General features: G+C 39.3%; 1 protein-coding gene across 6 annotated transcripts in view; it reads left to right on the forward strand.

The window, feature by feature from the left end:
• Positions 1–22183, forward strand: part of FBXO34 (F-box protein 34) — a 102318-nt gene that overhangs the window by 56249 nt on the left and 23886 nt on the right. Inside the window, exons 1-2 of one of the 6 annotated variants that reach the window (XM_049899277.1) lie at positions 2497–3855; positions 4820–4925. The exons of 2 other annotated variants lie outside the window; for them this stretch is intronic. The gene's annotated coding sequence lies outside the window, so the exon portion shown is untranslated. 3 more of the 6 variants (XM_049899278.1, XM_049899274.1, XM_049899276.1) reach the window with 3 other exon arrangements.

Below are 22183 nucleotides of genomic sequence, written 5' to 3' on the forward strand. Positions count from 1 at the left end.
TGAATGGAATTAAAGAGTTGAGGGAATTGAATTAAAGAGTAGAGGGAATCGAATTAAAGAGCTTAGGGAAAAACTATAATTCGTTTTGAACTAACCAAATAAATTCTTTATGGGTAATGATGATCAAAAAAAGTATTAACTTCAATTATTATAAGGAAAATAGGAGAATTTGAGGTACAGGAGAGAAAAACACCCAATTATACAAAAAGTTTTTGTTTTTAGAGCATTTGGATGTTAACTAGAACATCAAAGGCCTCAATAGATCTTTGTTGTAACAGTGTGTTACAGTGTCTGTAACATCCTGTTTTGGGCTGAGTGTATACAAAAATGAACACAACTAAGTCTGCCCTCTTAGAGCCCATGTTCTTAGGAGGGAGAGAGACCAACATGAACACATGTGAGGAGGAGGGAAAAAGTGCTGTGGGGAACGTAAAGCAGGGTAAGGGAGCGTGGGGAACAGTTCTACTTTACATAGGATAGTCTAGGAGGGCCTCTCAGAGAAGATGACTTTTGAGCAGAGACCTGAAAGAAGTCAAAGGGCAACATAGGTAAATATCTTGGGGTGGGGTGGGATAGTAGCAAAGGGAACAACAGCAAGTATAAAGACTCTGAGGTGGGATCGTGTTTTGTGTGTTCAAGCCAGTCTCATCAGAGCAGAGGAGAGACAGACAAATAGGAAATGAGAAGTAAAAGGGGGCTAGCCCTAGGGGAAACCATTGGAGGGTGTGGCACAGAAAATGTGGTGGAACTTGGACTGCTAAGTTTGGGAGTACACCGTATGGAGAGCAAAAGTAGAATCTGAGACTAGTAGGAGGCAATCGCAGTAATCCAGGTGAGAGATGGTGGTCGCTTTGAACAGGGTAGTAGTGGAGGTGGTAAGAAGTAGTTGGACTTCAAATGTATTTTGAAGGTAGAGCCAAGAAGATTTGCTGGTAATGGTTTGTAAGAGAAAAAAGGGGGGTCAAGGATAACTCTTAAGTTTTTGACTTTAGCATTTGGAAAAATAGTGTTGCCATTTACTAAAATGGGGACAGTTTGGGGAGGGGGGCAGTGGAATGTGCACAGGGGATCAGGATTTTGAATTTGGACATGTTGAGTTTGGGATGCTTATTAGACATCCAAGCAGAGATTGTTGAATAGTCAGTATGCAAACATGGAATCCTGGAGAGGGGTTTGGACTTTCATTTGGCTTTTATTAAATCAAGGTTTCAAGCACATTGGAGCGACTTGTAGGTGCTGAATATTTTCTTAGTGAATTCAGGAACTAAAGAACATCCTATTTAATTATCTTTGAGTGTTTAATATCTGTTTCACCTATAGGGTCACTGTGAGTTGGAATCAACTTGGTGGCAAAGGGTCGTGTGTATTCCATTCATAGTAGAAATAAGATTATAGTAAATATTAATCTCCTTAAAGGCATTAATGAAACTGAATGAACTGATTTAAAGGGTCAACTTGAGTGTGAACCTAGGTTTAGCACTATCACCTTTCCATAAGACCCCAGGGTAACACAAGTTAGCTTTTGTGTTGCCTTTGGGTTATATTAAAAAAAAAAAAAAAAAAAAAAAAACGCAAACCCACTGCCGTTGAGTCCATTCCGACTCTTAGGGACCCTATAGGACAGAGTAGAACTGCCCCATTGAGCTTCCAAGGAGCACCTGCCGGATTCTAACTGCTGACCTCTTGGTTAGCAGCTGTAGTACTTAACTACTACGCTACCATGGTTTCCGGATTATATTTAGTCATTTGTTAATCACTGTAGCAGGCTTTTGGATAAAATACCCTTTTCCAGATGGTCTTTTACTTTGCCTTCTAAAATAGAAAGTGTTCTTCAGTACAAGATGAGACCGAGTGTCACTTCTTGAAGTAAGACTTATTGTAGGGCAAGGGGATGGCTGCAGTTATAAGCCCATCTACAATTTGTATGGAAAGCCTCGTTCTTGTTTTTGGCCACCCTTAGCAAGTTTGACAGAATGTTTTCATAGGGATAATTGGTGTGCTATTTTATTTACTTAAATCTTATAATTTAAAATGTGGTATGTTTTGAGTTTTTAAATGCATCAGGAAATATTGATCTTGGAAGTAATGGCTATATCACTTACTGTGATCTTGAGCAAGTTTCCATTTCTGAGCCTTTATCTCCTTTTCAGCACAGTAACTGCAGACTGTGAGGTACAGAAACACTGAGTGGTATGACACTGTTTTTGGTGACATTCGAGCCCAGACTTGGAGTACCACAAGGGAATAGGCATGCAGAGATCACGGAGAAAGATGCAAATGAGTTTGGGAACAGAAAGAAGGCCAGATGAGATGTTTGTAAAAGTACTTTGAGATTTAAAACATTCCTTTTAGGGCAGGTGCTATTTTGTTTAGGGGATGATAGTTGTCTCCTCCCCCCGCCCTGCCCCCGCCGGCTTTGGTTTGTTAGCTACGAGGCTACTCGGCATACGGAGCAGGATCCTACTTTGAGGATTGAAAGGAAAAGGTTGGACCCACCAGTCACAAATTCCAGCACTTTGTGAACTATGATTATTGTTACTTTATCTCTACTAATAGTCCTTTTCTATAAGATTGGCAGTAGGAAAGAGGAGAATAGGCTTATTACTAGAATTTTGGGTGAGGGTGAGGGAGTTTTGTATCATTTCTGACTCTTCCCACATTCATTTTTACTTTGACCTTCTTTGCTTTGCTGTTTGGTGTGTTACAGTTTTGCCATCTGTTAACCCAGCACTGAAATCTGACGTTGGGTGTTAGGTTGTCTTTGTGGCTTGTTTTGTTAATAATTGAACTACCTCAGGGTTCTGGGTGTGAAATATGCATATTTTATTATTAGTTTAGAACAAGGAAGTTAGGGTTTTCTATTGAAGTAGTTACTAAAACATTTGTGGCCTTTTTTAAGGAAGTATAAACCCTTTATCCAGAAATAGCCAAAACATGAGAATAGCACAAGTTTAATGATGTGTTTATATCCCATAAAGATGGACGTATTTTTAAACTTCTCTCTTCCCTTTCTAGTTTGGGTGTGTAGGAGTCTGTTTATCAGAAACTTTGTTAGTACCAGTGCTGGTTTGACGTTTTTTTTTAATCTATGTAAACATGACCCTAGACAGCTGTGTTTAATATAGTAAAGAATCATGGGCAGACTTTACAGTGTTTCTTGTTGGGACTTGGTGTCTGTGTATTTTAGTATTTAAAGGATGTGGTTTGGGGCTTTGAAAATGAGAGGGAGGTTGCCTAACTCATAGCTGAATGCCTGCATGTCTGGATTGTTCTATCCTGGAGGTTATTAGCAACATGAAAGTTGTTTTTACTCTTGTTAAACTGACAGTATCAAGTTAAATAACTTTATTGTGGAACTGTTTGTTTACACATGGCTGATGAATAGGGTTTTCTTTAAAATCTGATACTGCATGGGAATGTTTTACATAACTAGGGTGCTGGGGGGTGGGGAACTGTTACTCAAGCCAAAATGCTTTTTGCTTTGCAGAGTAGTAACCAAGATTGAGAGTGACGATTGGCCTGGAGAGTGTCTTCCGTGTCTCCACCCCTTCTTCCCCCACCTCTGAGAGAGCAGAGTGCTTGATCAAGAAATGATGGGTGGAGTTGCTTAATTGCATCAACTTCCTGGGCTGGCCAAGTATCGATTAGTCATACTCTCATAATGTCCCAGTTGGGACTCTTGAGGATTGACTAGTTTAAGTCCTTAGGTTTGACATCGATTCACTCTAAAGAATGTTTGCCTCGGACAAGGCACTATGCTGTATGCTCTGTGAAGGATACAGAGAGGAATAAGACTACCCCTATGTTTCAGGAATTTACAGTGTAGAATGGGAGATGTAGACAAGATCAAACATGGTAAGTGTCCCAGAGCAGGCACAGTTCTGGAGTTCAAGGAGGAATATAGTAGCCAATCGGTAATATTGATAGGGTGGGGTGGAGGAACAATGGGTAAGACCTGGACTGGGAAGTGGCCAGGAGGGTAAGGGGTTTCAGTTGTTCCAGTTAGTGTAAAGGGTGATACAGATGTTAACAAGGTAGAGAAGAAAGGTTAAATGGGCAGGATTGGGCCACTGTGAAGGTAAAGGGTAAAATAGGGGGAGGAATTTAGCCAGGAGCTCTTAATCCCAAGCCCTGAGACTGCTCCTGAAATTCTGTGCAAATCTGTGTATGTGTACACTTGGGCATTTTTCTAGGGCAGAGAGCTTAGACCTTTCCTCAGGTTTTCTTTTTTAAAAAATATTTTATTGTGTTTTTGGTGGAGATTTACATAGGAAATTAGGTTCTGATTTAACAATTTCTATAGATACTGTTCAGTGACATTGGTTACATTCTTCACAATATATCAACATTCTTGTCATTTCCATTTTGGTTTTTCTGTTTCCATTAATCATGGAGCCCTGGTGGTGCAAGTAGTTGAGCATTTGGCTGCTAACCACAAGGTCCACAGCTCAAATCCACCAGCTGCTCCTTGGAAATCCTATGGGGCAGTTCTACTGTGTCCTATAGGGTCACTATGGTTCAGAATTGGTTTTTTTATTTTTATTTCCATTAATCTAGTTTCCCTGACCCCTTTGCCTTCTAATCTTTGGTCTAGGGTAAATATTTACCATTTTGTAAATATTTCATCTAGACAAATACTTGAGAAGCATAGTACTCATAGGTAATATTTACTTTATGGGCCAATCTGTCATTTGATTGAAAGGCAGTCCGACCTCTGGGGTGGTTTGAGACCCAAGTTTAAAGAGTATCTCAGGGCAGTAGTCACCAGGGTTCGTCTAGTCTCTACTTGACCAGTAAGTCTGGCATTTGTTTTTTTAAGGAATTTGAGTTGTGTTCTACATTTTTCTCCCATCCATTCTGTTGAGTCTCTGGTCGAAACGGTAGTAGTTGGTAGCTGGGCAGCATCTGGTTCTTCTGGTCTCAAGGTAGGTAATGTCGTTGTTTGTGTAGTCAATTGGTTCTGTAGATTAGTATCTTCTTTGAGTCTGTTTTCCTTCTTTCTCTTTAGCTTCGGACAGGTAGAGACCAATAGTTATATCTTAGATGGCTGCTTGCAAGCTTTTAAGACCCGAGATGCTACTCACTGAACTTTTGCTCAGATTGAGATCCTCATCCCAGAAAAGAATCCAGAATCCAAAAGAGATTGAGACCTGCTGTGCTGAGTTGTCAACTTTTGGTAACTGAGAGGATGGTGAGGCTTTGTAGAGAAATAAAGAAGCATGAAGTAGAGCAAATCTTTCCTTGTGGGAAGTGGGGTGGAATTTAGAGAACAGGGCTTACGAAAAGCTCCCTGGAGCAGAGCAGGGGGCTTCCCTTGTCAAACTGGGTTTCCCACCCAGCACATTAGGTTGATCTATCGCAGTGGATTGAGTGAGAGTGAAGAGCAGGTGTTTTCAGTCAAAGAATGAGCTCCTTAGCATTTTTTCTCCCTTTATTTAGGAGGCCAGATTGTGAAGGGGGTGGGAGACTAGAATGCTTTTGTGGAATAGGTAGCTGCTGGTGTGTGCTTTTCATGCAGTGCCTCTTGTTGTGTTGTTCAGTGCCAACGAGTCACTTCTGACTCACAGCGACCCATGTGACAGAGTAGAACTTCCTCATAGGGTTCTTGGTTATAAGGAGTGCCTCTTACATGTAAGGTATTCTGTGCTTGATCCTGTGGGGGGGATCCACAGAAGTATCAGACAAGACTGTCCTTGAGGAGTTGATGGTATGTAATGCATTCGTTTTGGCTTTTCGTTCACCTTGGACCTGTGTATGTTCAGGAATCTATTCGTCTTTGACCATTTCCTGGGCAAGGAGAAACATTCTCTTAAAGTAAACTTGAAGTGACTTCAGTCTGTGGCTTTTTACTTTTAGAGAATAGAAAGCCACTGGAATTGGAGAGTTTAGAAGATACAATCATAAGTATAATGGGCTTGTAATCAGGAACCTTTTAGTGTGGCTGATATGACTTTCAGGCAAGTCATTTGCCTTTTCTTTTGATTGATAAATATACATAATGTGTGTTTATATTTGTACAAACACACACATATAGCTTTGTTTAAAATACTATAAAGCCCATTTTTAAAAACCAGCACTTAGTAGTATTCTAAGATGAACTGCCTCTCACTTAGGTAGAACATCGTGTACCTTAAGCCTTATTTGATGTGAAATTTTAAAAAGTATACTAGGTCACTTTCCTCATTCGTGAAATGGGGATAATAATTGTATCTTACAGAGTTGTTGTAAAGATGAAATTTGTTACATGTGCACACATAATGAACCTCTTTAGAACTATGTACTGGTACATGGCAAGTGTTAAATGGTAGTGGCTGTTATTGTGACTGCGGAGCCCTGGTGGTTCAGTGGTTAACAGCTCGGCTGGTAACCAAAAGGTCTGCAGTTTGGATCTAACAGCCACCCCTTGGAAACCTGTAGGACAGTTCTGCTCTGTCCTGTAAGGTTGCTGTGAGTTGGAATCAGCTCAATAGCAATGGGTTCAGTTTTTAGGATTATATATAATACATACATCTAAAATAACAATATTAATATATTAATGTTAGTAATATTTCTCCTTGCTCATGGGTGAATGTGGGAGGTGCCTATTCATATTATAAAAGGATTTACAATGAGATGCCTTTAAATAGCAAAATTTCCTGTGTATTTATTTAAATGTTTAGTGCATATTTTTCTTTAGAGTTGTGAAACTTAGATTGCTTACTTAGTTTACAGAATAGGGATTGAAAGCTAGATGTGTTTAAGTATGTGGGTTTTGGTTTTGACCACTGTTGTCCTTCAGTTCTTTTTTATTCTTTGACTGCCTTATGGTTTGTCTCCCTTTCTTTTCTTTTTTGTTGCTTTCTAATTTATTTCCTGTTAAGTTTTCAGAAACAGGAGTGGAGCAGTGCAAGAACAACTTATGTTGGTGCCCAGTGTTTGAACCAGGAAGGAGTGACCGCATCAGATAGCCTGGGCCTTAGGTAGGGAGGGATTTAGGATTATGGTGAGTTCCTGCAGAGCTGACTTACCCAGGGAACTGCCAGATTCTACAGTTTACTTACCCCGAATTGGCTGGTATGCAGCTCTGTACTGTGTGTGCATAATGAACATTTCTAGGCTCGTTCGTCCAGTGTTTTCCAAATGCTTCCATTCATTTATTTTTTTAAGCTGTTAATTATGGAAAAATTTAGCTATGCACAAAAATACAAGATGAGTAAAATGATAAACCTCCACTTTATGGTCACTAAGAGTCCAAATCGACTAGACGGCGCTGGGTTTGGTTGGTTTTTTTGCCATCACCCAGCTTCATTTATCGTCTCATAGCCAATCTTGTTTGATCTATAACCAGTTGCCATTGAGCTGATTTCGACTCATGGCGACCCCGTGTGTGTCAGAGTAGAACTGTGCTCCATAGGGTTTTCAGTGGCTGATTTTTTGGAAGTAGATCACCAAGCTTTTCCTTCAAGGTGCCTCAGATGGCTTGAACCTCCAGCCTTTTGGTTAGCAGCCAAGCACATTAACCATTTTCACCATCTATTTCTTCTCTGTCATATATTTTGAAGGAAATCCTAGACATCTTACTATTTAATCTAAAAACATGTCAGATGTATCTCTAAGAGATGAGGACTTAAAATAATATATGCATGTATGTATTTTAGTTTTTTATGGTGTGTCTGTTCGATTCAAGATCCATATACAGTATATTTGGTTTATTGGTCTCTCAAGTCTCTTTTAATGTATAGGTTCTGCCCATCTCTTTTTTTTTTAACTTAGAATTTGTGTGGAGAAACTAGGCTTTTTTTCTTTTATTTAATAGTACTTTTGTTAAAGTTTTACAGAACAAACTGGTTTCTCATTAAACAGTATACATATTGTTTTATGACATTGGATAACAACCCCACGACATGTCAATACTCTCCCTTCTCAACCTTAGGTTCCCTATTACCAGCTTTCCTGTCCCCTCCTGCCTTCTAGTCCTTGCCCCTGGGCTGGTGCTTCTCTTTAGTCTTGTCTTGTTTCATGGGGAAACTAGGTTTATTTATTATTTAAAAAAAATTTTATTGAACTTTAGGTGAAGGTTTACAGAACAAACTAGTTTCTCATCAGTTAGTATACATACATTTTTGTATAACATTGGTTAACAACCCCACGACATGTCAACACTCTCCCTTCTTAACCTGGGTTCCCCATTACCAGCTTTCCTGTTCCCTCCTACTTTTCAGTCCCTGCCCCAGGGCTGGTGTGCCCCTTTAGTCTTGTTTTGTTCCATGGGCCTGTTCAATCTTTGGCTGAAGGGTGAACCTCAGGAGTGACCTCATCACTGAGCTTGAAAAGATGTCCGGGGCCATACTTTTGGGGTTTCTCCAGTCTCTGTCAGGCCAGCAAGTCTGGTCTTTCTTTTTGAGTTAGAATTTTGTTCTACGTATTTCTCCAGCTCTGGAAGCTAGGCTTTCGTTGCTGTTGTATAGTTTCTCACAGCCTAGATTTTGCTGTTTTGTATCCCTCAGGTATTGTTTAACATACTTCTTTTGTCTCCTGTATTTCCTGAAAATTCTTAACTGGCCCTAAAGGTCTGACCAGATTTGTTGTTGTTAGGTGCTGTCGAGTTGGTTCCGACTCATAGCGACCCTATGCACAACAGAATGAAACACTGCCCGGTCCTGCGCCATCCTTACAATCGTTGTTATGCTTGAGCTCATTGTTGCAGACACTGTGTCAGTCCACCTCGTTGAGGGTCTTCCTCTTTTCCGCTGACCCTGTACTCTGCCAAGCATGATGTCCTTCTCCAGGGACTGATGATCCCTCCTGACAACATATCCAAAGTATGTAAGACGCAGTCTCGCCATCCTTGCCTCAAAGGAGCATTCTGGCCGCACTTCTTCCAAAACAGATTTGTCTGTTCTTTTGGCAGTCCATGGTATATTCAATATTCTTCGTCAACACCACAATTCAAAGGCGTCAACTCTTCTTCAGTCTTCCTTATTCATTGTCCAGCTTTCACATGCATATGATGCAGTTGAAAATACCATGGCTTGGGTCAGGCGCACCTTAGTCTTCAGGGTGACATCTTTGCTCTTCAACACTTTGAAGAGGTCCTTTGCAGCAGATTTACCCAACGCAATGAGTCTTTTGATTTCCTGACTGCTGCTTCCATGGGTGTTGATTGTGGATCCAAGTAAAATGAAATCCTTGACAACTTCAGTCTTTTCTCCGTTTATCATGGTGTTGCTCATTGGTCCACTTGTGAGTATTTTTGTTTTCTTTATGTTGAGGTGTAATCCATACTGAAGGCTGTGGTCTTTGATCTTCATTAGTAGGTGCTTCAGGTCTTCTTCACTTTCAGCAAGCAAGGCTGTGTCATCTGCATAACACAGGTTGTTAATGAGTCTTCCTCCAATCCTGATGCCCCGTTCTTCTTCATATAGTCCAGTTTCTCGGATTATTTGTTCAGCATACAGATTAAATAGGTATGGTGAAAGAATACAACCCTGACGCACACCTTTCCTGACTTTAAACCAATCAGTATCTCCTTGTTCTGTCTGAACAACTGCCTCTTGATCTATGTAAAGGTTCCTCATGAGCACAATTAAGTGTTCTGGAATTCCCATTCTTCACAGTGTTATCCATAGTTTGTTATGATCCACAGAGTCAAATACCTTTGCATAGTCAATAAAACACAGGTAAACATCCTTCTGGTATTACCTGCTTTCAGCCAGGATCCATCTGACATCAGCAGTGATATCCCTGGTTCCACGTCCTCTTCTGAAACCAGCCTGAATTTCTGGCAGTTCCCTGTCGATACACTGCTGCAGCCGTTTTTGAATGATCTTCAGTAAAATTTTGCTTGCATGTGATATTAATGATATTGTTCTATAATTTCCACATTCGATTGGATCATCTTTCTTGGGAAAGGTTTTTTTTTTCTTCGTCCCACCAGGAAGCATGTAATGTTGGCTGTGTTTCATTTTTGTGATGTTAGCAGTCACTGATGATCAATGCCTAACTCTGTTAATTCAGTAAAAGTTGCAAAATGGTGACAACTAGTTCTGTGATTCCTTCTCTTTATTTTGAAACAAAACCTATCAGGAGATAAAATTTTATTTAAGGCGTATTTAAGGGGTTTAAGTGTATTTTCTTTTGAATTAGTATCGTCTCTATGACTTTGTAGCAGTGACTAAAATGTCATACAGGTTTTCCCTGCTATCCAAAAGTAGAGTGTTCCTATGAAACTTTTTGTAGGTCAAAATGGCGTTAAAGTGAAAAAGCAATTACCGTTAATTTATGTGGGAAAAAAATTTTCAACATTCCCAGATTAAAAAAATAACCTACCAAATCATACCAAATAACACAGAAGACCTAAAATAACATTAACATATAGTAAAAGCTGAGGTGCAGAGTGTAGTTCTCCGGGAAGGAGCTTGGCTGCACCACTGTTGCTGCTCAGGGTATGCACTGCTTCTTTAATGCCTCGCTGCAAAACAAACGCTGACTGATACTGCCAGTTTGTGCCTTTTTTTGTAAAAGTGAAAACCTCGTTGGATTTCTTTCGGCCAGCAAAAACAGGTACAGGCAGTCCCCGGGTTCCAAATGAGATCTGTTCCTATCTCTGAGAATTTGTAGAGAAGTTGGTGTAACAGGTGCATACAATTCTTATTGAGTCTTTGGCTGCTAACCACAAGGCCTGCAGTTCGAATCCACCAGCTGCTCCCTGGAAGTCCTGTGGTGCAGGTCTACTGTGTTATAGGGTAGCTATGAATTGGAATCGACAGCAACGGGTTTGGTTTTTTTTTTTAAGTGCAGGAAAAGGCTAGAAGCCTTTTCAGTGATTTAAAAGCCCTGAGTATGCAGCAAGGGTAGGTGATTGTGATGAAGAATTTGTTGTGAGTAGGGGTTGGTTCAGGCCTTTCAAAGTGAGGGCAAATTTACATAATATTAAAGGTCAAGGACGAATTGCCCGCCAAGCCGGGTGTTGGTAACCAGGGGACTGTCTGTATTAATGTAGGTCATTTGTAAAAGCGAAATGGAGTAAAATGAACTTTCAGAAAGCGGAGGATACCTGTACATGATTTGCCATAATACACTATATTGGATAGCTTATTGCTGCATAATGACTTCACACACTTATACTTATCTAGTTAGGAGGTTGTCTTAGAGTGCTAACGTAGTTATTTCCCAGCTAGAAATAATAATTAGGGATTAGTATATGTTGAAATGAGTGTATACTTTCCTACTTCTGTATTATAAATTGCTGTTTTAAAGTATTACTGCTTATGTAAATTATTAAAAAAAATTTTTTTTGACAAGAAAAAAGACTACTTAATGATTCAAAATAATACATGTTAGTCCTACTTTTTAAAATTTTATTTTGTGGTGAAAAATATATGAAACATGCACCATCGCAACAATTTCTGTATGTGCAGCTGAGTGACACTGATTACATTCTTCAAGCCCTACAACACTATCCCTTTTCCAAATCTTTCCACCGCCATTAACATAAGCTTAATGCCCCTCAGGAAACCCTGGTGGCTTAGTGGTTAAGTGCTATGGCTACTAACCAAGAGGTTAGCTACTAACCAGTTCGAATCTGTCAGGTGTGCTCCTTGGAAACTCTGTGGGGCAGTTCTACTCTGTCTAACAGGGTCTCTATGAGTCGGAATTGACTCGACGGCAGTGGGTTTGGTTTTGTTTGGTTTAATGTCCCTCAACGAGATGGATTGACACAGTGGCTGCCACAACGGGCTCAATCATAGCAACGATTGTGAGGATGGCGCAGAACTGGGTAGTGTTTCCTTCTCTTGTACATGGGATCACTATGAATTGGAACTGACTCAACAGCACCTAACAACAATGCCCCCGAAACAAACACTACCCCCTTCTTCCCAACCTGGAACCACTGATAATCTTTGGTTTCTATATATTTACTTATTTTGCGTCTGATTTATTTCGCTCAGCATGATATTTTCTAGGTTTATCTATGTACCAGCATACATCAGGACTTCATTTCTTTTTGTGGTTGAGTAGTCCATTGTGTGTGTATACCACATTTTGTTTATCCATTCATCTGTTGATGGACATTTCAATTGTTTCCACCATTTGGCTATTGTGAAAAGTGCTGCAGTGAACTTTGCTGTAGGTTATTAATTTTTTAATGAGCATGTGTGCTTAATTTTCTAAAAATCATTTTGAGGCTTGACTTAGCAATAAAATCTAAAATATGCCTGCTTAGTTAGACTTGGTATTACTTATTAAAGACTTTGATTTCTAACGTGCAGTTTTGGAGGGTAAAATTGTAGAAAGGAGGGTTGGAATGATAATCCGATTTAATCACTTTTCTAGTAAAGTCCTGTTTCATAACCGCTACATTATACATTGAGTACTTATCCACAGGGTCTGGGGCTCACTTTGTATCTTTGAGGACTTTCTGAATAGTCTTTCATTAATATTCATAATATGACAATATTCAGTTTTTTAAAAATTATTTCTGGAAATAATTGACATGTTTAAAAAACCAATTAAAAGCAATTTAAACCATTAAAAGAGGATTAAACCATTAAAAGCAAGCAGCAGAAGCCTGGTGGACTAGAAGGTGATCTAAGACCTAGCGGTTTGACCAGATCACTGAAGCTCATGGGAATATCTGTGGTGGAGTTAGGAAGGTAGGAGAGGAGATTTTGTTCAGTAGATAAAGTGACCAGAACTTTAACTTCTTTCCTCTCGTACATTCTTAATATCTTTTTTCTCTACTCTTTTCAAATCTTGTTCAAGCTCAGTATGCTTGAGGTGAGCACACTTCTCTGTTACCGTTTATTGTTTTGACGCATGGCAACTCTGCGTACAACAGAATGAAATGTTGCCCAGTCCTGCACCATCTTCATGATCATTAGTATTCTCGAGTCCATTGTTGCAGCCACTGTGCATTTTGAGTGCCTTCCAACCTAGGGGGCTCATCTTTCAGTACCATATCAGACAGTTTTCTTTTGTGATCTATAGGGTTTTAATCGGCTGATTTTTGGAAGTAGATCGCCAGGCCTTTCTTCCTAGTCTGAGTCCTGAAGCTGCACTGAAACCTGTCTACCATGGGTGACCCTGCTGGTATTTGAAATACTGGTGGCATAATTTCCAGCATCATAGCAATGTGCAAGCCACCACAGTACAACAAACTCATAGACAAGTAGTGATTTCTCTTGCTACCCAAAGCTAATAGGAATCCTTGAGTTTTTTTTTTTTTTTCAGATACATCTGCATTGAATAAACCTGATTTTCACTGTGAGTAATTTTTGTATTTTCTGAGTCTGCTTTCCAAATGAACTTGAACTTTTGATCATGTAAGTGGACACAGAAGGCAAGTTAAAGTGATAGATCAGGAGATAAATTCAACGTTTTCAGTAGTTTGCTAGATGGGTCCTTTAGCAAATTATTTTTAAGTAACTCTTTAGAAAATAGTAGTATAACAAATCTGTTTGACAAATAGCAGTTTTGCTCTCTGGGACTCATCGTGTCACTAATACCTTATTGAATCCAGCAAGTTAGTGTGATCTGATTGAGGTGCTTATACAGTAGAGATAGACATTACACTCTCACCCTCTTAGTTTTCCAGGTTAAGGTTGTCTCATCTACAATACAGCATTCATTCAGGTTCAACAAATATTTTTTGAGTGAGGCTGTAGGGCAACCATGGTAAACCAGGCTGACAAGGGTCCCTACCCTTGGAAGCTTACATCTTAGAGAAGTTATCCAGAGTTTCCCAGGTGAAACAGTGAGATTCCCCCGTAGGTTTTTATTTTGCCTAGATACCTGAACATACCCAGAACTTTTTGAGGAATTCAGAGGGTACTTTTGTATATAGAGAGAATACAAGCATGCTTTAAAATTTTCACAATGTTACATTATCTTTGTTGGCTGAGTTAAAAAAACAAAACAAAACTGTTGGGGTAGAGTTGATTCCCACTCATAGCGACCCTGTATGACAGTAGAACTGCACCAAGTTTCCAAGGAGCACCTGGTGGATTCAAACTGCTGACCTTTTGGTTAGCAGCCATAGCACCTAACCACTACACCACTAGGGCTGAGTTTAGTATGTACAAAATAATGGATCATCTTTTAGTGAACAAGAAATCTGCTAGTGATTTCTACCTGTTGTATTTCCTCTTTTTATTCTGTCCTCTAAGGCTAAGATTCTGTGTTAAAATGCAGTAGGTTTTCTTAACTTAGTTTTTCTGAAATAATAATTTCTCCTCCCTTCCCCCGGTCCCCATCTTTAGTCTTGGTTTATAGTGTTAAAATTTATTCTGGTATTATTGAGTTGGTCATTATCTACTTCCAGTCCTTTGGGGTAGCTGCTAAATATAAATGTGGTTACTGCGTATCCTGTATGTTTCCAAAGAAATCCCAATTTTAAGTATTTTGTTCCATTTTTGGACAGACTTAGTTTTTAATTTAGGTAGACGATCCTTTAGGTCAGAGCTTTCTAACCTGGAGTCCATGTACCTTAATGAGCTTTGTTGTTGTTAGTTGCCATCAAGTCAATTTTGTCTTATAGCAACCCCACGTGTGCAGAGTAGAACTGCATAGAGTTTTCAAGGCTATGACCTTTCAGAAGCGGATCATCAGGCCTGCCTTCTGAGGTGCCTCTGGGTAGGTTCAAACTGTCAACCTTTTGTGTTATTTTTTTTAAATTGTATTTTAGGTGAAGGTTTATAGAACAAACTAGCTTCTCATTAAACAGTTAGTACACATATTGTTTTATGACATTGGTTAGCAACCCCACGACACGACAACACTCTCCCTTCTCTACCTTGGGTTCCCTATTACTAGCATTCCTGTCCCCTCCTGCCTTCTAGTTCTTGTCCCTGGGCTGGTGTGCCCCTTAGTCTCCTTTTGTGTTATGGGCCTGTCTAATCTTTCGCTGAAGGGTGAACCTCAGGAATGACTTCAATACTGAGCTGAAAGGGTGTCTGGGAGCCATACTCGGGTTTCTTCAGTCTCTGTCAGGCCAGTAAGTCTTTGTCTTTATTTGTGAATTAGAATTTTGTTCTACATTTTTCTCAAGCTCTGTCTGGGGCCCTCTATTATGATCCCTGCCAGAGCAGTCAGTGGTGGTAGCTGGGTACCATGTCATACTGAACTCAGGCTGGTGGAGGCCATGGTAGTTGTGGTCCATTAGTCCTTTGGACTAATCTTTCCCTGTGTCTTTAATTTTCTTCATTCTCCCTTGCTCCCGAAGGGATGAGACCAGTGGAGTATCTTAGATGTCCAGTCACAGGCTTTTAAGACCCCAGACGCTATTCACCAAAGCAGGATGTAGAACATTTTCTTTATAAACTATGTTATGCCAGTTGTGCTAGATGTTCCCTGAGACTGTGGTCCCCCAAGCTGTCAACCTTTTGGCTAGTAGTTGAGCACTTAACCATTTGTGCCACCCAGGGAAGGTGATTTGTGAACTTACTGAAATGATAATGTAAACTTTTTTGGTATGCGCCCTTTCTCATGCCCTTTCTTGGGGAGGGGTACATTGCTTTCATCAGAATTTCAAAAGACTTGGCGAAAGCAAAAAAGGTTAATAACCACTGTACTCTTTAAAGTGAGTTTATAACTAATAGGAATGATAACATATTTTCTTTTCCAGAACATATTTACACAATAAATTAGAAGATTGTGCAGGTTTTATTTTTGGAGTAGCGAGTTCTGTAATGTTTGAGGCCTTCTCCTGAGCCAGCTTAGATTAAATAGAGATCAAATCAAAATGGTTTTCTTGTTTGTGTGTTTATTTTTTCCATATATATGTGTTTTTTTTTTTGTTTTGTTTTGATTTTTAATTGTGCTTTAGGTGAAAGTTTACAGCACAAATTCGTTTCTCATTCAGAATTTACACACAGATTGCTTTGGGACATTGGTTGCAATCCCTACAACTCTCCCTGTTTCCACCCGGAGTTCTTGTGTCCGTTTGTCCAGTTTTCCTGTCCCTTCCTGCCTTCTCATCTTTGTTTTTGGACAGGTGTTGCCCATTTGGTCTTATATACTTGATTGAACTAAGAAGCACGTTCCTCATGTGCATTATTGTTTATTTTATAGGCTTGTCTAATCTTTGGCTGAAAGATGGACTTCAGGAGTGGCTTCAGTTCTGAGTTAGCAGGATATCTGGGGGCTGTAGTCTTGGGGGTTCCTCCCGTTACCATCCGATGAGTAAGTTGGTCTTTTTTTGTGAATTTGAACCTTGTTCTACATTTTTCTCCTGCTCTGTCCAGGACCCTCTGTTGTGATCCCTGTTAGAGTGGTCAGTGGTGGTAGCCAGTTACCATCTAGTTCTGGGCCCAGGCCTGTGGAGGTTGTGGTGCAGGTGGTCCTTTAGTCCTTTGGACTAATATTTTCCTTGTATCTTTGATTTTCTTCATTCTCCTTTGCTCCAAATGTGCTGGGATCAACAGATGTATCTTAGATGGCTGCTCGAAAGCTTTTAGGACCCCAGACACAACGCACCAAAGTAGGGTGTAGAACATTTTATTTATGAACTATGTTATGCCAATTGCCAAGACCATGGTCCCAGCCCTCAGCCCCAGTAACTTAGTCCTTCAAGGTGTTTGGATGTGTCTAGGAAGCTTCTATGACTGCCTTGGTCAAGTTGTGCTGACTTCCCCTATAGTGTGTGTTGTCTTTCCCTTCACCAAAGTTAACACTTGTCTACTAGCTGGTAATTTTCCCTCCTCAACCCTCCTCTCCCTTATAACCATCAAAGATTGTTTTTTTCTGTGTGTAAACCTTTTCTTGGGTTTTTATAATAGTGGTCTCGTACAATATTTGTCCTTTTTTGATTGACTTAATTCACTTAGCATAACGCCCTCCAGATTCATCCATGTTGTAAGATGATCCGTAGATTCATCATTGTTCTTTATCATTGCATAGTAGTCCTTTGTGTACCATAATTTGTTTATCCATTCATCTGTTGATAGGCACTTAGGTTGTTTCCATCTTTTTGCTATTGTAATGCTGCAGGGAATATGGGTATACATAGGTCTGTTTGACAGCTCTTATTTCTCTAGGATATATTCCTAGGAGTGGGATTACTGGATTGTATGATATTTCTATTTCTAGCTTTTTAAGGAGGCGCCATACCGTTTTCCATACTGGTTGTAACATTTAACATTCCCATCAGCAATGCATAAGAGTTCTAATCTCTCTGCAACCTCTCCAGCATTTGTTATTTTCTTTTTCTTTGATTTGTGCCAGTAATGTTGGGGTGAGATGGTATCTCATTGTAGTTTCTATTTGCATTTCTCTAATGGCTAATGATCATGAGTATTTCCTCAAGTGTCTGTTAGTCATCTGAATGTCTTCTTTGGTGAATTATCTGTTCATATCCTTTGCCCATTTTTTAATTGGGTTATTTGTCTTTTTGTTGCTGAGGTGTTAAAGTGTTCTGTAGATTTTAGAGATTAGACCCTTGTTGGATATGTTGTAGCCAAAAGTTTTTTTTCCCAGTCTGTAGGTTCTCTTTTTACTCCTTTGGTGAAGTCTTTTGATGAGCATAAGTGTTTAATTTTTAGGAGCTCCCTGTTATCTAGTTTCTTTTCTGGGGTTTGTGCATTGTTAGTTATTGTTTGTATACTATTTATGCCATTTATTAGGGCCCCTAGTGTTGTCCCTGTTTTTTCTTCTATGATCTTTATTGTTTTAGGTTTTATATTTACAACTTTGATCCATTTTGAGTTAGTTTCTTGTACATGGTGTGAGGATATGGGTCCTGTTCAATTTTTTTTTTTTTTTTACAGATGGGCATATATTTTTGCTGTTTTTTGAAAAGATTGTCTTTTCCCTATTTAGTGGACTTTGGTCCTTGTCAAAAATCAGCTGACCATAGGTAGATGGATTTACATCTGGGATCTCGATTCTGTTCCGTTGGACTATGTGTCTATCGTTAATACCAGTACCAGGCTGTTTTGGCTACTATGACTGTATAGTAGGTTCTGAACTCAGATAGTGTGAGACCTCCTACTTTGCTCTTTTTCTTCAATTATGCTTTGCTTATCTGGGGCCTCTTTCCTTTCTATATGAAGCTGGTGATTGGTTTTTCCATCTCATTAAAGAATAGTGTTGGTATTTGGATCAGGATTGCATTGCACCTGTAGATCACTTTGGATAGGATTGACATTTTCACAATGTTGAATCTTCCTATCCAAGAGCATGTTATGTATTTCCATTTATGTAGGTCTCTCTCGGTTTCTTGCAATAGTGTTTTCTGTTTTCTTTGTATAGGGCTTTTTACATCCTTGGTTAGATTTATTCCTAAGTATTTTATCTGTTTAGGGGCTATTATAAATGATATTGTTGTCCTCATTTCCTTTTTGAAGTTCTCTTTGTTGGTGTGTAGGAATCCAACTGATTTTTGTATATTGATCTTATATACTGCTACTCTGGGAGAAAGATACGGCATTCTGCTTCCATAGAGATTTACAGCCTTGGAAAACCTGTGGGGTCCCTATGAGTCAAAATTGACTTGATGGCAGTGGGCTTGGGTTTTTGGTGTAGAAACTCTATGGGGCAGTTCTAGTCTGTCAGTCGGAATTGACTTGATGGCAATGGGTTTGGTTTTCAGTTTGGTATATGCTTTGTTATAAGCCATTACCTTTGGTATATTACGTTAGGAATTCCAGGTTCAGTCAAATTCTGCAGAATGGGGATGCCTAGGGCTTACAAAGATGAATAAGACAGTGTTCTTCTGTGTGCTCAAGGAATACCTTTATAGGAGAGATAAGACAAGTATACAAATCCCAGTTTGTATTTCCAGATATTACAGTTTGTGCTCCTGGGTGCCTAATGATTGATTTTCTGTAGTGTAGATTTCTCACATTATCCCTTGGAAATATTCATTTTTTAACCAGTTTTTAAATTGGTTTTGGTAAGCTCTAAAAATAGGCCCCAAAGGAGCAACTTTCAGTTTTCTACTGATCGTGAGCCTCGTTTCTTTACAGTTCTTAATTCTTACCAAAGTGTACCTTGACCAGTTGGTGCACAGACTGTTAACTTCAGCCTTGGTTCACCAGATCCTAGAGGCAGGTGGTAGAAGAAAGAATACTGAACAGCTGGGTCGTCAGGACTGTGGTAAACACCTGTGGGTCCTGTTTCTGAAATACTTCCTGCCCCTTCCACCCTCACCCAGAGTTGCTGACAAAGTCTTAACTGCCTGCTCTTTTGTCTGCATTGATACTGCAAGCAAATGGTTTTGTTTAGTTCATTAATATTTGTTACCTGAATTTTTTTTTACCCCCTTTTTTTCATTCCCTAGAGATAAGCTCCTTTAAAGGGCAGTTAACAGTGTTGGCAGACAAGCGCAGCCAGTGTGGGTGTGCACTTACCACACTAGAATGAACAGCTGTTATCTTTAGTTTTCACATCAAGCGTTATTTGGCACCTAATGGATTTTTGGACTGTATCTATGGCTGGCCTTAGAATTGAGCCTTGAACATTTACTCCGTAAAAGGGAGACAGCCTGTGTCTGACTTACATTTTGGTCAATAGGCTGTATGTTAAAGCTCTCATCAGCTTAGAAAGTACTACCTGTGCAAGCAATGTCAAAAATTATGCCTTTAAAAATATGTAATATTTGCATTTATATAAAAATATGTATGAAATAATGATTGGTTTCAAAATTTGAAAAAGCATCTGCTCACTTAAAGAAGTAATGGCTTACTGCACAAAGGGGTGGAATTTTTCTTTTCCTATGTTTTCTGTAAGATACTAGAGTAGGAAAAATAAACAGTCGGGTTTAACCGGAGCTCAGAATATCTGAAAAGCTGTGGAGATGAAATTTTCTTGATAATTAATGCTTAATGTACTTTTCAAAATGTATTAATGATTTTTTTGGGACTTAAACTTTGTATTATGTTTTATCTGGATTTTGACGTCCATTCTAGTGGGAGTTACCAAGTTGTAGGTTTTTATCTTTAAAAACAACAACAAAAAACACCTGCCACTGAATCAACTCTAACTCATGCTAACTTCATGTGTGTCAGAGTAGAACTGTGCTCCATAGGGTTTTCAATGGCTGTGATCTTTTGAAAGTGACCAGGCCTTTCTTCAGAGGTGCTTCTGGTAGATCCAAACTGCCAACCTTTCACTTAGTAGCTGAGCATGTAACTCTTTTCACCACCCAGAGACTCCCTCATTAGTTTAGGTAGAAATAAACTGTGATATGCTGGAGTTTTGTGGGTACTTGGTATTATGTCACAGAAGCAAGAGGAAATAACTTCCTCAACTACCATTTACTGGGCCAGCTTACACATGGTTCATTTAACAAACCGTAACACTTGTATTTGTCTCTAACCTGAAATGTTATTTAAGAATTCACAACAACCTGAGCAAGCATTTTTTCTTTCAGGGCCTTGCCTTTCCGCCCTACTCCAAGAAAACGGGGGAGAGGGAACACATGTAAGCTTGCATACTATCATAATTATTTTGCAATACATGTTAAACCATGTTAGGTATAGCTTCTATTGTGATACAGTAGAAGAGCAAAATAGTGGTTACCCTTCACAACTTGTAGTATTCCTCCTTAATTTGTATGTTGTCCCATCAAGCTTAGCATAGAGCTTCTTTTATTTTCTGAAAGTTAGCTTTGTTTGATCTTTAGTCATGATAGACAATCTATATTATAACCTTGAAGCCGGGTGCTGTATGTAAATACCATTGTGAATTCTAAGATGGAAGCTGTGAGCATCGCATTCTTGAAAACCACACAAGTGTTTCCAAAGGCCATTCTCTGTGTAGCTGTTAATAGCCAGTAAAGGATTTTTCCTTTAAACTCTGCACTACCAACCATCTAGCACTCCTACTGAGGCAAAATTCAAAAGTTCCATGAAATAACTTTAGAGAATATTCCTGAGAAAAAGGGGTGAACTCCCTTCCCCGAAAAGTGGTCTTTAAAACATTAAAAGCCAGGTAGTTGCCTCCGAGCCCATTCCAACACATGGCAACTTGTATTTCAGAGTAGAACAACAAGCCATAGGGTTTTCAATGGCTGAGACCTTTCAGAAGTAGATCAGCGGCAGGCTTTTTTTTCCAAGGCATCCCTGGGTCACCATGAGTTGGAATTGACTCAACGGCAACTAGGTTGGACACTAAGCCCCCAGTATTTGGGATCTCAGTTTAAGAAATATTATCTTTTCTGATCCACAGTTGATTTTTTTTAAAGCAGTGTGGGAGTTGGATGCATCCTGTCAGTGTGCAGAGGCGTACGGAGGAAGTATTATGTGCTGCCTGTGTTCACACCCTCATGAGCTTGGTACTTTTCCCACTTTAATAGCTATAGAAGCAGTTTCTCCATACTTTTATATTGGCTTCTTATGCGATATGATAGAATTCACCACAGTTCGAGGTTTTACATGGCACTTAAGAAGAACACCAAATTTCAAAGAATAAAAGCTACCAGAATTATTTAATTTTATTTGTTTCATAATTGAACCTGGGTTTTTTTTTTTTTTTTAAGCCTAGGTTTTTGAAAAGCTCTTTTTTTTTTCTTTTTCTTTTTGTATCAAGGAAGTATAGATCCAGGAGACTGTTTCTTATCTAATTCTAATCTTAATTTTCCTACTAACTAGCTGTGGGGCCTCTGAAGTCATTTTACTTCTGCTTCCTCATTTGCAAAAACAAGGATTTCCTTGTATGCATTTTGCTGGAGTTGCTAGTCGTTTGTGTAGGTCTGACAAAGAAGGCTGTCCTAAGTCTGATGAAGAAGGCTGTCCTAAGATGTTCTCTGGAAGGTTTTAAATTTTTTTAAGAAAAGGTGATTTTCTTCACCCCACCCCCCCGCCCCAAGGTGTCATGAAGGGTCTTTTTGAAACTCTTCTTTTTTCTCCAACCTTTTTTTTTTTTTTTAAGAATAGAGTTGCTCTTATTATACTAATAGATGATAACTCCTTTTTGGAATGAGCATTTCTGTGCTTTTATTGAAGCCTAAAGTAACAGGAAATGCCTTGTCCTATAACCTGTTTTGGTGGCAAGGCTGAAGACTAAGAGTAACCAGTTAGAAAATGGGCATCTGCCTTTGATGTTATGGCTTTCTATTACGGCTAAGAGAAATCACATCTTTCCCCCATTCTAATCCCACATTGCCATTTGATTCCTCTTTGATCAAGTTCACGCCTCTACAAATAAGAGTTAGTATGAGTCTTTACTATTTTTTTCTATGCAAAGTTAAATTATCTTTCGTGTC

This window comes from Elephas maximus, chromosome 10, assembly GCF_024166365.1.
Source record: "Elephas maximus indicus isolate mEleMax1 chromosome 10, mEleMax1 primary haplotype, whole genome shotgun sequence".
In the NCBI taxonomy this organism is placed as follows: domain Eukaryota; kingdom Metazoa; phylum Chordata; class Mammalia; order Proboscidea; family Elephantidae; genus Elephas; species Elephas maximus.